This window comes from Prionailurus viverrinus, chromosome B2, assembly GCF_022837055.1.
Source record: "Prionailurus viverrinus isolate Anna chromosome B2, UM_Priviv_1.0, whole genome shotgun sequence".
Classification (NCBI taxonomy): Eukaryota; Metazoa; Chordata; class Mammalia; order Carnivora; family Felidae; genus Prionailurus; species Prionailurus viverrinus.
Window position 1 is genome coordinate 47,031,373 of NC_062565.1, and position 15,360 is coordinate 47,046,732.

Sequence of the window (15,360 nt, forward strand, 5' to 3'; positions counted from 1 at the left end):
CCTGCAACCTATAATTCTATGTCCACTAAAACTGTCTTTCACAAATAACTGTGAAATAGTCACTTTCAAACAAACGAAAGCTCAGACGTGAACTACAAGAAATTAGCAGCAGACCTGCATTATAAGAAATATTAATATATATTGTAAGTAAATTATATTCCAATAGAATAAAGGTATTTGGGGCAATGATCGGAATTATAGGATTTTGAGATTCTTATGTAGTTAATGAAATGATATAATGGTAATTAAGTTAGTCTGTCATAAATTAAGTCTACATATTGTTATCTATAGTTTAACCACTACAAAAAAAAACACAGAGGCATAGCTAAAAAAACAATAAAAAATAAAAAGAAACACTAATAAATATTTTACAAGTTTTTTAAAAGACAAGAGAGACAAAACAAACAACATTTAAATAGAGAACAAGCAGCAAGAAGGTATACTTTTTTTAAACAAAAAAATTTAATGTTCATACATTTTGGGGGAGAGAGAGAAAGAAAGACAAAGCACAAGTTGGGGAGGAGCAGAGAGAGACACAGAATCTGAGCAGGCTCCAGGCTCTGAGCTGTCAGCACAGAGCCCTGTGTGGGGCTTGAACCCACAAACTGCAAAATCATGACCTGAGGCTAAGTCCAACCCTTAACCAACTGAGCCACCCAGATGCCCCCAAGAATGTATATTTAATATTGAAACAAAATTAGATGTTGGCCCTTTGATAACTTGGTACTCAGCTAAATATTTCCATCAAACCCTTGCAAAACAGACAATGATACTTTAGAAATATGATTTCAACACAAGTGATTGGAACTGATTGTAGGCAGTGACTAAAGTAACACTGAACATATAGCTATCTGATTCAACTTCTTGTTCAGTACTTATATAATCTGCAGGATGAGAAAGAAACACAGATGCTTTCCACTCCTTAACCTAAGAATAATAAACAAATCACACAATAATATATAATACCTATACAACATATATACAACATGTAATCACTTTAAATACAAGATAGATGATAGATAGATAGATGATAGATAGATAGATAGATAGATACATACATACATACATACATAGATATGTTATATACACATATCTGTACTTTGTTATATACACATATCTGTACTTTGGTGGAATATATTTCAGTGTGTCTGATAAGGACTGATGCTATGTGCTGTAAAAATAATTCTTTTGATTTCTATAGGAGGTTATATTTCTTGGATTTTTTAAGTTTATAGAGCTATGTCTTTACTATGAATCTTGAATTTGTCCACATTAACAATGATAATTATTTTACTTCAGTAGGTAATCAATGATCCACTAACTCTGGAAGTTAAAGTAAAAGAAAAAGACTATGAAGGAATTGATATAGGGAAGTAGATATTTTCATTTCAAACCAGTTATAGCCTCTAAAATTGAAGTTTTAGTGCTTATTTGCCTCATGGATGAGGTTATTTATTCATAGAAAGTCATTATATCATTAATTCTAACCCAGCAGAAGCCCATTGACAGTTCACTACTGATAACTTCGTCTTCCTATTTAAAATCCACCTATTTTTTTAGCCCATGCCTATTAAGTTTCCTATTCCTTGAATTTAAATCAATCCTTTTTCTTCTATATTTAATCATCTCATTCCCACAAAAATGATTCTTCATAGAAGTGGCATACTAAAAGAGTTCTCCATTATAATAGAATTTATTTTTTCTTTTCATAAACATGTTCCAGAGGGAGTCTTCTAAGCAGTCTGATCTCTTCTATGGAAATGAGAAATAAATTTGAATTATGAAGAGCAATCAATAAAAAAGATTTTTAAAAAGTATAACATGATATGCTAAAAAAAAGAAATGAAATTGTATAAAATGCTCAATTAAAGTCACAAGAGGAAGAAAAAGAGCAGAAGACAAAAACAGGCAAAAATAACAAGAGCAACAAAAAGAACAAAGGTAACAGAAAACAGTAACGAATATGGTAGATATTAATCCAACCATATCAATAATCTCTTTGAATGTCAATTGTCTAAATGCACTAATTAAAAGACAGATTGTCAGACTGCATCAGAAAACACCACCAGCCATATATGTCTATGAGAAAACCATTCTGAATATAAAGACACATATACATTAAAAGTAAATGGATGAAGAAAATATACCATGCTAACACTAATCAAAATAAAGCAGGAGTAGATATATGAATTTCAGACACAGACGACTTCAAAGTAAAGAAATTATCAGGGATAAGGGAGATATTTACATAATCAAAGAGCAAATTCTGGAAGAAGACATAACAATTCTTAATATGTATGTATCTAACAATACAGCATCAAATTACATAAAACAAAAACTAATAGAACTAAATTCCATTATGTCAGCAAGATAAAAAAAGAAAAAAATCACGATTGTATCAATAGACGCAGAAAATGCATTTGACAAAATCCAACACTTATTCACAAAGAAACTCTTAGTAAGCTAGGACTAACGGGTACTTTTCTCAACTTGATAAAGACTATGCAGAGAAAATCTACAGCTAACCTTATACTTAACGATGAGAAATTGAAAGCTTTCCTGCTAAGATCAGGTAAAAGGTAAGGCTGTCCCTCTTACCTGCCTTTTTCAACATCAAACTGGAAGTCCTTTCTTAAGCAATAATTCAAGGAAGAAAATAATATATATACAGATTGAGGAAGAATATATAAAATTGTCTTTGTTCACAGATGACGTAATTTTCTATATAGCAAATCTGAAAGAATTGACAAAAGAACTCATGAAACTAAGAAGCATTACAGCAAAATTGCAGGATACAAGGTTATTGCACAAAAGTATATTGCTTTTCTTGGCACAAAAACAGACACTCAGATCAATGGAACTGAATAGAGGACCCAGAAATGGACCCAATTAATCTTTGAAAAAGCAGGAAAAAATATCCAATGGAATAAAGACAGTCTCTTCAGCAAGTGGTGCTGGGAAAACTGGACAGCGACATGCAGAAGAATGAACCTAGACCACTTTCTTACACCACACACAAAAGTAAACTCAAAATGGATAAAAGACCTAAATGTAAGACAGGAAGCCATCAAAATCCTCGAGGAGAAAGCAGGTAAAAACCTCTTTGATCTTGGCCGCAGCAACTTCTTACTCAATATGTCTCCAGAGGCAAGGGAAACAAAAACAAAAATGAACTACTGGGACCTCATCAAAATAAAAAGCTTCTGCACAGCAAAGGAAACAGTCAGTAAAACTAAAAGTCAACTGACAGAATGGAATAAGATGTTTGAAAACAACACATCAGATAAAGGGTTAGTATCCAAAATCTATAAAGAACTTCTCAAACTCAACACACCCACAAAAAACTAATCCAGTGAAGAAATGGGCAAAAGACATATATAGACACTTCTCCAAAGAAGGTATCCAGATGGCCAACCGACACATGAAAAAATGCTCGACATCACTCATCATCAGGGAAATACAAATCAAAACCACAATGAGATACCACCTCACACCTATCAGAATGGCAAACATTAACAACTCAGGCAACAACAGATGTTGGCGAGGATGTGGAGAAAGAAGATATATCTTGCATTGCTGGTGGGAATGCAAGCTGGTGCAGCCGCTCTGGAAAACAGTATGGAGGTTTCTCAAAAAATTAAAAATAGAACTACCCTATGACCCAGCAATTACACTACTATGTATTTATCCAAGGGATATAGGTATGCCGTTTCAAAGGGACACATGCACCCCAATGTTTACAGCAGCACTATCAACAATAGCCAAAGTATGGAAAGAGCCCAAATGTCCATCGATGGATGAATGGATAAAGATGTGGTATATATATATAATGAGTATTATTCGGCAATCAAAAAGAAGGAAATTTTGCCATTTGCAACTACGTGGGTGGAACTGGAGGGTATTATGCTAAGCGAAGTTAGTCAGTCAGAGAAAGACAAATATCATATGACTTCACTCATATGAGGACTTTAAGATACAGAACAGATGAACACAAGGGAAGGGAAGCAAAAATAATATAAAAACAGCGGGGCAAAACATAAGAGACTCTTAAATATGGAAAACAAACAGAGGTTTTTGTGAGGGGGGGATGGGCTAAATGGGTAAGGGGCATTAAGGAATCTACTCTGAAATCATTGTTGCACTATATGCTAACTAATTTGGATGTAAATTTTAAAATAAATAAATAAATAATTTTTTTTAAAAAAAGAAAGAAAAAAGGGCTTATCTGATCCCATGGACATTAAAGAATAAAAAAAAAAAAACCAACTATATTGCTTTCCTATAGACCAATAAGAAACAAGTGGAACCTGCAATTAAAAACACAATGTCATTTACATTAGCACCTCAAAAATGAAATACTTAGTTATAAATCTAACAAAATATGTATAAGTCCTATCAGAGGAAAAACTACAAAACTCAATGAATGAAATCAAAGAATAAAATAAATGGAGGTGCGCCTGGGTGGCTCAGTTTGTTGAGTGTCCGACTTCGGCTCAGGTCATGATCTCATGGCTCATCAGTTTGAGCTCCATGTTGAGTTCTGTGCTGACACCGCAGAGCCTGGAGCCTGCTTCAGATTCTGTGTCTCCATCTCTCTCTCTGCCCCTCCCCTTCTCATGCTCTCTTTCTCTCTCTCAAAAATAAACATTAAAAAAATTTTTTTTAATTTTTTTTTCAACGTTTATTTATTTTTTGGGGGACAGAGAGAGACAGAGCATGAATGGGGGAGGGGCAGAGAGAGAGGGAGACACAGAATCGGAAACAGGCTCCAGGCTCTGAGCCATCAGCCCAGAGCCTGATGCGGGGCTCGAACTCACAGACCGCGAGATCGTGACCTGGCTGAAGTCGGACACTTAACCGACTGCGCCACCCAGGCGCCCCTAAAAATTTTTTTTAAATAAATGGAGAAATATTCTACATGCATGGATAAGGAAGACTCAATATTGTCAAGATGTCAGTTTTTCCTAACTTGATCTATAAATTCTGTGAAATCCCAGGTCCCAGCAATTAGCTGATGGATATAGACAAACTGACTCTAAAGATTATATTGGATAAGCAAAAGACTCAGATGGCCAACGCAATACTAAAGGAGAAGGACAGAGGACTGCCACTACCTGTATTCACGACTTAATATAAAGCTACATTAATCAAGAGAATGTGGTATTAGTGAAAGAATAGACAAATAGATCAATGGTAAAGAATATAAAGCCCAGAAATAGACCACCATAAATATAACCAACTGATCTTGACAAAGGAGCAAAGGCAATACACTGCAGCAAAGATCATCTTTTCAAAAAATGATACTGGAACAACTGGACATCCACATGCAAAAAAATGAATCTAGGCACAGACCTTATACTCTTCATATAAAGAAACTCAAAATGAACTGGAGAGCTAAAGTTAAAATGCAAAACTATAAAAATCCTGGCAGATAACATACGAGAAAACCTAGATGACCTTGGAGTTTTTAAGTAAAACACCTAAAAATATGATCCACGAAAGAAATAATTGATAAGCTAGACTTTATTAAAATTAAAAACTTCTCTGTGAAAGACAATACCAGGAGAACTAGAAGACAAGCCATAGAGTAGGAGAAAATGTTCCAAAAGACACACCTGATAAAGTCTTGTCATCCAAAATATACAAAGAACTCTCAAACTCAACAATAAGAAAACATGCAACCCAATTACAAAATGGGCCAAAGATCTTAACAGACATCTCACCCAAAAAGATATACAGATGGAAAAAAGCATTTAAAAAGATACACAACATCATATATCATCAATGAAAGTCAAATTAAAACAATAATAAAATACCACTACACACCTATTAGAATAGCCAAAATCCAGAACACTGGCAACACCAAATGCAGGTGAGGATGTGGAGGAACAGGAACTGTCATTCTTTGCTAGTGGGAATGCAAAATGTCGCAGACACTTTGGAAGACAGTTTGGCAGTTTCTTACAAAACTAAACATAATCTTATCATATTACCCTTCAATTGTGCTTCTTGTTATTTACTCAAAACATTTGACAATCCATCTACACAAAAACCCATACATGGTTATACACAGCAGCTTTATTTGTAATTGCCAAAACTTGGAGAAAAAAAAAGATGTCCTTATAAGTAGGCAAATAGATAAACTATGGTGTATCCAGATAATGGAATATTATTCAGTGCTAAGAAATGAGCTATCAAGCCCTGAAAAGACATGGACGAAACTTAACTGCATATTACTAGGTGAAAGAAGTCAATCTGAAAAGACTACATCTTGTATGGTCCAAATTATATAAAATTCTTGAAAGAGAAAAACTGAAAACAGTAAAAAAGATCAGTGATTTCCAGGGGTGTGGTAGGAAGGGGGGGCAGGGATAAATAGGCAGGGCAAAGAGGATTGTTAAGGCAGTGAAAATACTCTGTATAGTATTATAATGATGGGTATAAATCATTATACTGTTGTCCAAAGGCAGCGAATGTACAACACCAAGAATGAACCCTAAGGTAAACCTATGGGCTTTGGGCAATTATGTTTCAATATGTTCATCTTTAGTTTAGAGAAAGAAACAAATAACCACCATTTTGATGAGTGATTTTGATAATATGGGAGATGATGCATGCATAGGGCCGTGGATATATATGGGAAATCTCTGTGCCTGCCTCTCAATTTTGTTGCAAATCCAAAACTGCCCTAAAAATTGTCTATTAAAAATTAAATTATGAAAAATTAATAACAAGCAATTTTAATCATATCTTTGAAATATTTTGTTTTAAAAGTCTTTCAAGATTTCAGATCTAAATTAATGTTTAGTTGACAATTTCAAGCAGTGGTGAATGTTCCAAAAAAGAGAGAGTTAGAAAAAGGGCAGAGAGGCTAAATATCATAGTGCAGTCTCTGTGAACACACAATATGTCTTAATTTTCACCATTTGTTTCTGCTCATTCTTTGTCCTGCTGTAGATAATATGTTTTTGCATTTTAACAGGTTATTCTCATGATGTTGTCATATAAATGCAAATTTCTTCATTTTTGCTAAAAATGATGTCATCCTTGGGGCAATGTTAACTTAAACCTTTATTTTTGACTGTGGATTGATTGCTCCAGCTGGTATCCAGCTGAAATAGGCAAACTGACAGCCCTGGAGACTCCAGAAAGAAATAGACAAGTACAAAGAAGATTGTAGAAGGAAAAAAGATAAGAAAACAGATAAAAGGCATAAAGATAAGTCAGAAATTAATATAATTAGCGAACTTACAGAATATAGGTGGTAATATGGTAGAAAAATCAGTGCAACTAAAATGGGGTAGAAAGAATGGCTCTGAGGTTGCCTCTGGGTATAATTCTGACTTTTAGTGCCATGGTAAAGTTTGATATATACATAATATACACACATTTGGATAATTAAAATTATCCAGAATGTGGGAAAGCACAAAATGAGGTACAAGCAGTAATAAAGCAAACTTACTGTATTACAAATGCCTAACAAAACCACACAAAACTGTGTGGGGAAGAAAAGAACTAATCTGTTAACTCAGCAAAACATTATTTGCATTATTTGACTAAGCTAACAGGCTAAGACAAAATGAACTACATACAAATATTCTACTCTATACTCACAAGAGTATAATTAGTAATTAGAAAATTAGGATTTTTGTTATTATGAAATTAGGATTATTCACCTTCAAATGAATGTGAATAATGAGATGCAGTTTTCTTATTGTAGGAGAAAGGAATTATAAATATGAATTGAGGAAGGCTAGAATGAACCCTTGGGTGTTGGACTTAACCAGATGAATCAGTATGTACTAACAATTCTTAACAAACACATAGAAAAATACATAGAAATCAATATAGATATTGGTATAGATGTCCATGTGTACCCACTAAGAAGACCTAGAACAGTAACACTACAGTAGCAATGAGCATAACTAGTGCCCATATTTTGTTTTCTGAACACCATTCTTCAATAAAAATGAAAGGAGTCTGAGAAAATGGCTGATTTCAGGAAAAGTACTAGATTAGAAGGGAATACTTCATGTTGCCTGAAAGTATGCGAATGCTTAAAACAAATTATTGGAGATATAGAAAGGAATAAATTTGAAGGAATTCCCATGACCAAATCTGGGATAATTTGAGCAAAAATAAATAATAATAATGAACTATGAATCATAGAATAAAATATCCAGGAGTCAATGCCAATATAAATATACCATTGAAGAAATAAAGGGGAAAATGGGCTGTTCTTCCTTCTAGCAAAATTCCAATTAATAAATGTAGAAGGGATGATGGAAATAAAAGTCACTATTTGGCAACATCACAGTAAAAATTGTCACAGCAAGATTCATCCATGAATGCTAAAATTAGTAGGCAAAAGCTTAATAAGAAACAGGATATTAGCATAATTTAACAGTATCTTCCCACAAGATAATTATTATTTACAAAGAGAGAAAATAATAGCATTACAATGGAGAAACTTTTTAGGTACCACCTGAACCAGGTTGTCTAGCATTTCCCTTAATAACATCTATAAACATTACGTGCCTCCTACTATGATATACTGAGAAAGACATGGTATTACTTTTCTGGCACTCTTACAAAAAATGCATAATCTGAATTTAATCACCAAGAAACATCGGACAAATCCAAATTGGGAGACATTCTACAAAACATTTGGCCATTTCTCCCCAAACGTAGGATCATGAAACACACAAAAAAGACTGACGTGATAACTAAATGCAATATGGGATCCTGGATTGGACAATTTGGACAACTGAAAATTAAACAGGGTCTATAGATTAGTTAATAGTATTGCATAAATGTTAATTTTTATTTTGATCCTTGTACTTGAGTTAAAGAAACTTAATTTTTGTGCAAGAATTTTCAGTTCTATTTCTGCAACTTTTCAGTTCTCTTTCAGTTCTCTCTTTGTGTATATCCAAAATTATCTCAAAATAAAAGGTTAAAAATATACAAAAAGCAAATCATTTTTACAATCAAGTAAAGCTCTTTTTAGTTAAAATGCAATTACAAAAGAGTGAGACATCTTTTAATCATAAGCATGCTATAAATTACATATCAAATTATGCTTCGTATTTCAGAAAAGTATCTTCTTTGGGAACTATTTCAGTAATAATTCTTTAAAAAATGCCTCACAAATACTTTTTCTGGACATAATTTTGCCACAAAAGTAGATCATGTGCCACTGAGAATATTAGTTATTTTATTTTAAAAGTTGGGATTTTTTCACTATTACCCAGATAGGATAGATAGGTGATAGATAAATAGATGATAGATAGATAGATAGATAGATAGATAGATAGATAGATAATAGATAGATGGATAATAGATAAATGATAGAGGGATATATAGACAAATATATAGAAACATATACATATATATTCATATATTCATTCTTCTGTCTTGCCTCCAAAACAATTACATCTATTTTTAGATATTATGATCCTCCACATAGAATAGATTTTCTGCCCTTGAGAATATGTAAAATAGTCCATTGCAATAATTCTTAAAGTCACAAAATAATCTTGAACAATGATAGATGTGTTGGAATTGATGCACAAACTTCTAAAGTGACAGCTTAAAATGTAGTAGCACCCCTAATTTCTGCTATGTTTATAAAATTGGTTTCATTCAAGGTTTGATGAGAGACACTTTAAAGACTCAAGGGTACATTTGAAAGCTGTAATTCAACAGCATCAGGCTAAAAGGGCTTGACCGACTTCTCAAATAGGACTTGCCCTGCTATAATTGCTGTGATTATGTCATAAATCAGCACAACTGAAAACAATGTACATTTGTTGGCTACATTTTTAAAAGACAGAAGAGTTATGGATAACAGCAGTAACTCTGAATGTTCCTATAAAAATCTACATTATGGCTTCCCCTACCCAATAAAATGGGAATGACTAGCTTTTGCATTTTAATTATTGCACAAAAGCATTCTTAGGGTATTAACAACCAGCTGGTAATGGTCTTTTCCATTTCATGGCATAACATTGTTTAACTGTAAAATAATAGTCATGTTTTATGTCACTTTTTGCCATTAGTTTTTCCATCTTGCCCTCATCAATCTTGGTAATTTTTATGTGAAAATCAACTTGTAAGTTCTTCAATGGCTAGTTTTATGAAACATCAATTTAGTATTATTTACATGCTGGAGAACACAAATATAATTATGAATTAATTGGATTAATTTTATCAATCCAACATAGCTGCATATTAGGAAAATGTCATTCTTTCTTTCTTGTATTGATTTTGTTCTATATAAAATCTGCAATAATTATATTATTCCAAACACCACAATTAGCTTGAGATGTCATTCATTATCGTTCAAAATAAATTTACTCAGCATTCTTTATACTATACTTTTGAATATTCTCTTAAAGAGATGTGTTTTTAAACACAAAAAGAAATGAGAAAACTTTATATTGGTTTGAAATAACACTAAGTTAAAAATTCATTATGTCTTCCTTCATTTAATATTTGGCTTCACATCTCAAGATTATTGTAGAATTTAGGACCTAGAAACACAGTCCACAATTTTTAGCTTTACATGTAATTGAAAATATTTGAGTCAGATAGCTAATGAAGATCACAGCTCATACTTTAAAAGTGCTTTATGGCTTAGAAAGAACGTATTATTGTGTCCTTAAAAGATAAGGAAGCTAAGTCTCAGAAAGGTCCAGGCTATGCAAGTATAAAGTGAAAGAACAAAGGCTATAAATTCAACTCTACTGATTTCATTGTTTTCCCAAACATAACACAGCTGCCTTTATAATAAGGCAATCTGATAATTCTTCCAGCTTCTCCTGGCTGAGGAAAAAAAGCAGTCAAAGAGCAATTTGGCTAAAGGAAGTACTTTCCTAAACAAAAGCATTCTATAGCTAACATAGTCAAGTTATAGGTGTTATACTCCAGGTATACATATATGGAAGGATCCTCACTCCCACATTTCATTCCATTAGGACATTAGGATCCTAATGTCCAAGTTATAGGTGTTATACTCCAGGTATACATATATGGAAGGATCCTCACTCCCACATTTCATTCATAATATTTCTATGAAATAATTTAACAACTCCATTCACATTAATTGGTTTTTTTTTTTTTTTGAGGCCTTAGTGTAGTTTTGGACAGTAGTGATCTACTTCATTGCTATCTAATTTTACCATGATTAATCATTTTCTCTCCCCCAGTGGATTATAAATCTTATGAGCCTAATGTCCAATACTGGCAGTACTGTGTTGAATACATGATAGTTCATACCATGATTATACATACATAATGGCAGTAAAATAAATATTGTTGATTTATTGATTAACTTATTCAGGGCAATGAGTGCTACATATTTATATTATTTGCAGATTAGTCATACAGTATGTGACACATGTATATTTTATTACTGGATGCAGTTATTTTATATTTCAGTCAATAGAAGGGATTACCTTCATGGCACGTAATATGGTATGGGCTACGAATATACATTGAGTGTAGATAAAATGACTGAAAAAAGCATGAGAATTATGATTTTCTAAGCATAAGACAATGTAAAAGGATAAGGATATGGGCTAGTTTGGGAACCAGGAAACATAATCTAATATATGGCCAGTCCCAAAAGACAGCCAGAGCATAGTGACAAGAACTACAGCAACAGAAGACGTGAGGAAGGTGAAAACACCCAGCTGAAACACAAATATCAATTTTGTAAAGGGAAGATGGCAACTCTGGCAAGCCATCAATCAAGGCACAGACAGAGGAGTGTGTTGCCACCTCCTAACCAAGAAAAGTTGAGAGTTCTAGGAAGGGTTTGCAGAATCTAGACATTGTAGTTGGCTGTTTTTTTTTTTTTAATAAAAACTCATATTGAATAATACAGAAATAAAAGAAGACGTAAATAAATCCTGAAGCTTTGTCATTGGGCACAAATCTTTCTGGTTACAGTGTCTTCCTATTGAATTAACTCCTATATCATTTATGAAGTGTCCCTTGTTATTTCTGATAATGCATGCAATTTTGAAATCTATTTCATCTGATATTATCTGAGAGCAAACCTTCATATTTTTACTTTGCATTGTATATATTTTTGTCTATTTACTTTCAACCTATCATTATATTTAAAGAACATTTCTTTTAGATAGCAAATAGTTGGATTTTGTTTCAATTTTTATCCATTCTAACAATTTCTGAACTTAATTAGCATGATTAGTCCATTAACATCTAATACAATTATCAACTGTGTCCCTGAAAGCTCATGAGTAGGATTCTTGATGGAGTCTGTTGTGTTACTAGTAGAATCTGCATCCCTTTAAAGCCCTCTGAGAGTCTCATTGGCTGTTCTGCTGCCTCTTTCCACCCACCTCCCCAAGTCATGCAACTCATGATGCAGTATTCTGAATGAAGCAAGAAACAAATGGGCTCTTTGGCAGCACAATGCACAGATAAGGAAACAGGCACCCATTCATATGCTCTTACTTCCCCCCATAGGAGAAATCAGAAGCCAAGAACTCTTTGCACTAGGCTGTGCCACATGGTGGAAGAGGTGATGCAAGTAAAGTCAAATGTTCCTCTTACCCTCTCTAATGCATCCAAACTCACATTTTTTTCTTCCAACAATGTGCAAGAGTTTCTCCACTAGATGGATAGATGACAAATTGTTATAGTTGAGTGTGGGATATGAGTGATGAATCAGCCATATGCTGATGTCATTCTAGAAGTTCTCAACTCGGGTTTTAAAAATTAACTCAGCCATATATATTTATGAAATACACCTCAAACACATATATACTGAAAGCTGGAAAATAAAGAAAAAATATTTTAATTAATGAAAACTAGAATCTTATGTTTGTATCAGAAAAAATAAACTTTATATAAACATATTAGGTAATATTCAATGTCAGTCTATATTGAAAAATGATTCCTCATATTTGCTAAATATCTTTAATGTTTACATTACATATTTCATATATATAGTTCATATAAATTTCATATATATATTACAAATACATATATTTCATATATATATATTTCAATTATATTACTTCATATACATATATGTAATACATATATTTTTCATACATATATTTCATACATAAATTTCATATATATATCATATATGTATTTCATATATAGTTAATATATATAGTTCATTATATATTTCATATATATGTCTGTATATAGTGTATACAAAATATATACATATGAACTATATATATGAACTATATATACATGAAATACATATATATGCAATACATATATGCCATATATATAAATAAGCAATGCATATATGGCATATATATATATCTCATATATATATGCAATATATACATATGCAATATATATGAAATATATGTGTATTTCATATATAAATAAGTAATGTATATAGATATGCACATATATTGCTTATATATATATTGCATATTATATCTATGTGAAATATAGATAAATAAGCAATATATATATGCAATATATATTATTTATATACATATTTCATATTTATATGCTATATGCATAAAAAATATATTTATGAAAAATATGTCATATGAAAAATATCTATATGAAATATGTATATAAATAAGCAATATATATGCTATATATATAAATTGTGTATATATATTGGATATATATGCTATTTATATGAAATATACATATGCAATATATATTTATAAATAAGTAACACATATATTGCGTGTATATATATATATACACTATATATATACAATATATATACAAAAATAGGTATACGAAACATACAATGATATATATGTTATACATTGTAACATATTATGATATATATAATATATAATATATTATGATATACAATATATATGAAATATATATAATACATATATACCAAATATATATATGAAATATATAAAAATAAGCAATATATATGCAATGTATATATTACAAAGTATATATACATTATATATATGAAATATAAACCATACAGATGCATATACATTACTTATATATATATACTATATATATAATACATATATAAGAAATATATATACGAAATGTAAACATGAAATATATATATGTAATGTATATATGCAATATATATACAATATATAACTTACATATATTTCATATATGCATTGCATATATATGTATATATATTTATGAATATTTATACATGTATATATAAATATATATACATTTATATATATTTATTGCCTATATATATTTCAGCCTGACTGGAGGCAAGACACTGGTCCCCCCACTTTCCTGGCCAGGACTTGTTTCCTTGTGCCTGCAAATGTCTCTGACTATTGTATGGAACCTTCAAAGAAATCGGAGCTTAATTCCATTCTCACCCAGATGAATGCCAGCCTGAGCCTGAGGCTTTGCAAGGCTAACACCAGGGAGGTGGGCGTGCAGGTGAGCCTGCGGATGGACAAGTCTGTATCGCTGGGTTCTCACACTGCTCTCCCTCTGGGGCAGCACAAGCCACAAGGTACCCCTGCTGGCCTGGGGAGTCTATTCACCAGGGATAGGTTATAGGAGCTTTATCCAGCTGCAGAAGGAGGGGGAAGACCAGGAGAGGAAGGTACTTTGGGGTCCTGCAGAGGACAGCCAGCAGCACCAGAAACCACCAACTCCAAGTTCTGAAGAGTGCAAAAGGGAGTAGCTTTGCCAGTATGAGCTGGGGGGAGGAAGATGCCTCAAGCGCGCAGGAACGGAAGAGCAAGCAGACGGGAAGTCAGCAGAACAGATTTGCTCAGAAAACCCAACTTCCAGTTTTTGGAACCAAAATATGGCTATTTTCACTGCAAAGATTGTAAGACCAGGTGGGAGAGTGCTTATGTGTGGTGCGTTTCTGGAACTAATAAGGTTAATTTCAAACAACTGTGTTGCAAATGCCAAAAGAGTTTTAAGGCTTATCAAGTAGAAGCATTCCAATGTCAGACCTGTTCAAAGTCTTGTTGTTCCTGTCCTCAAAAGAAAAGACACATTGATCTAAGGAGCCTGCATAGATAGGAACAGTATAACTTGTACAGGACACCCAAACTTTCCTTGTAACTTATGGTACTGTTCCTTTTTTGCAACTTAGCTCTCACCTGGTATTGGAAAATGGACTAGGCTTTTGTACTTTTTGTAGGTTGTTTAACAATTGTACAATGTGAGTAGAATAACATAAATGCATGTAAAATAATATATCTATGAAATGCATACATATGAAATATATGATGTAAACGTTAAAGTTATATATATATATATTTCATATATAAATATTTCTATTTTTCTATTTTATCTATCTGTTGCCAAGATAATTGAGTTAGGAAATCTCTACTATTGTTAAGTGATTTATGAATAATAAATAGTAAATAGTGATTTATGTAGTTC

The 15,360-nt window shown here is 32.3% G+C and overlaps 1 pseudogene; it reads left to right on the top strand.

Annotated features, from left to right (window-relative positions):
- LOC125166438 (ZAR1-like protein) overlaps nt 1–14,994 on the top strand; it is a 54,700-nt pseudogene extending 39,706 nt beyond the window's left edge.
- The last annotated feature ends 366 nt before the right edge of the window (nt 14,995–15,360 follow it).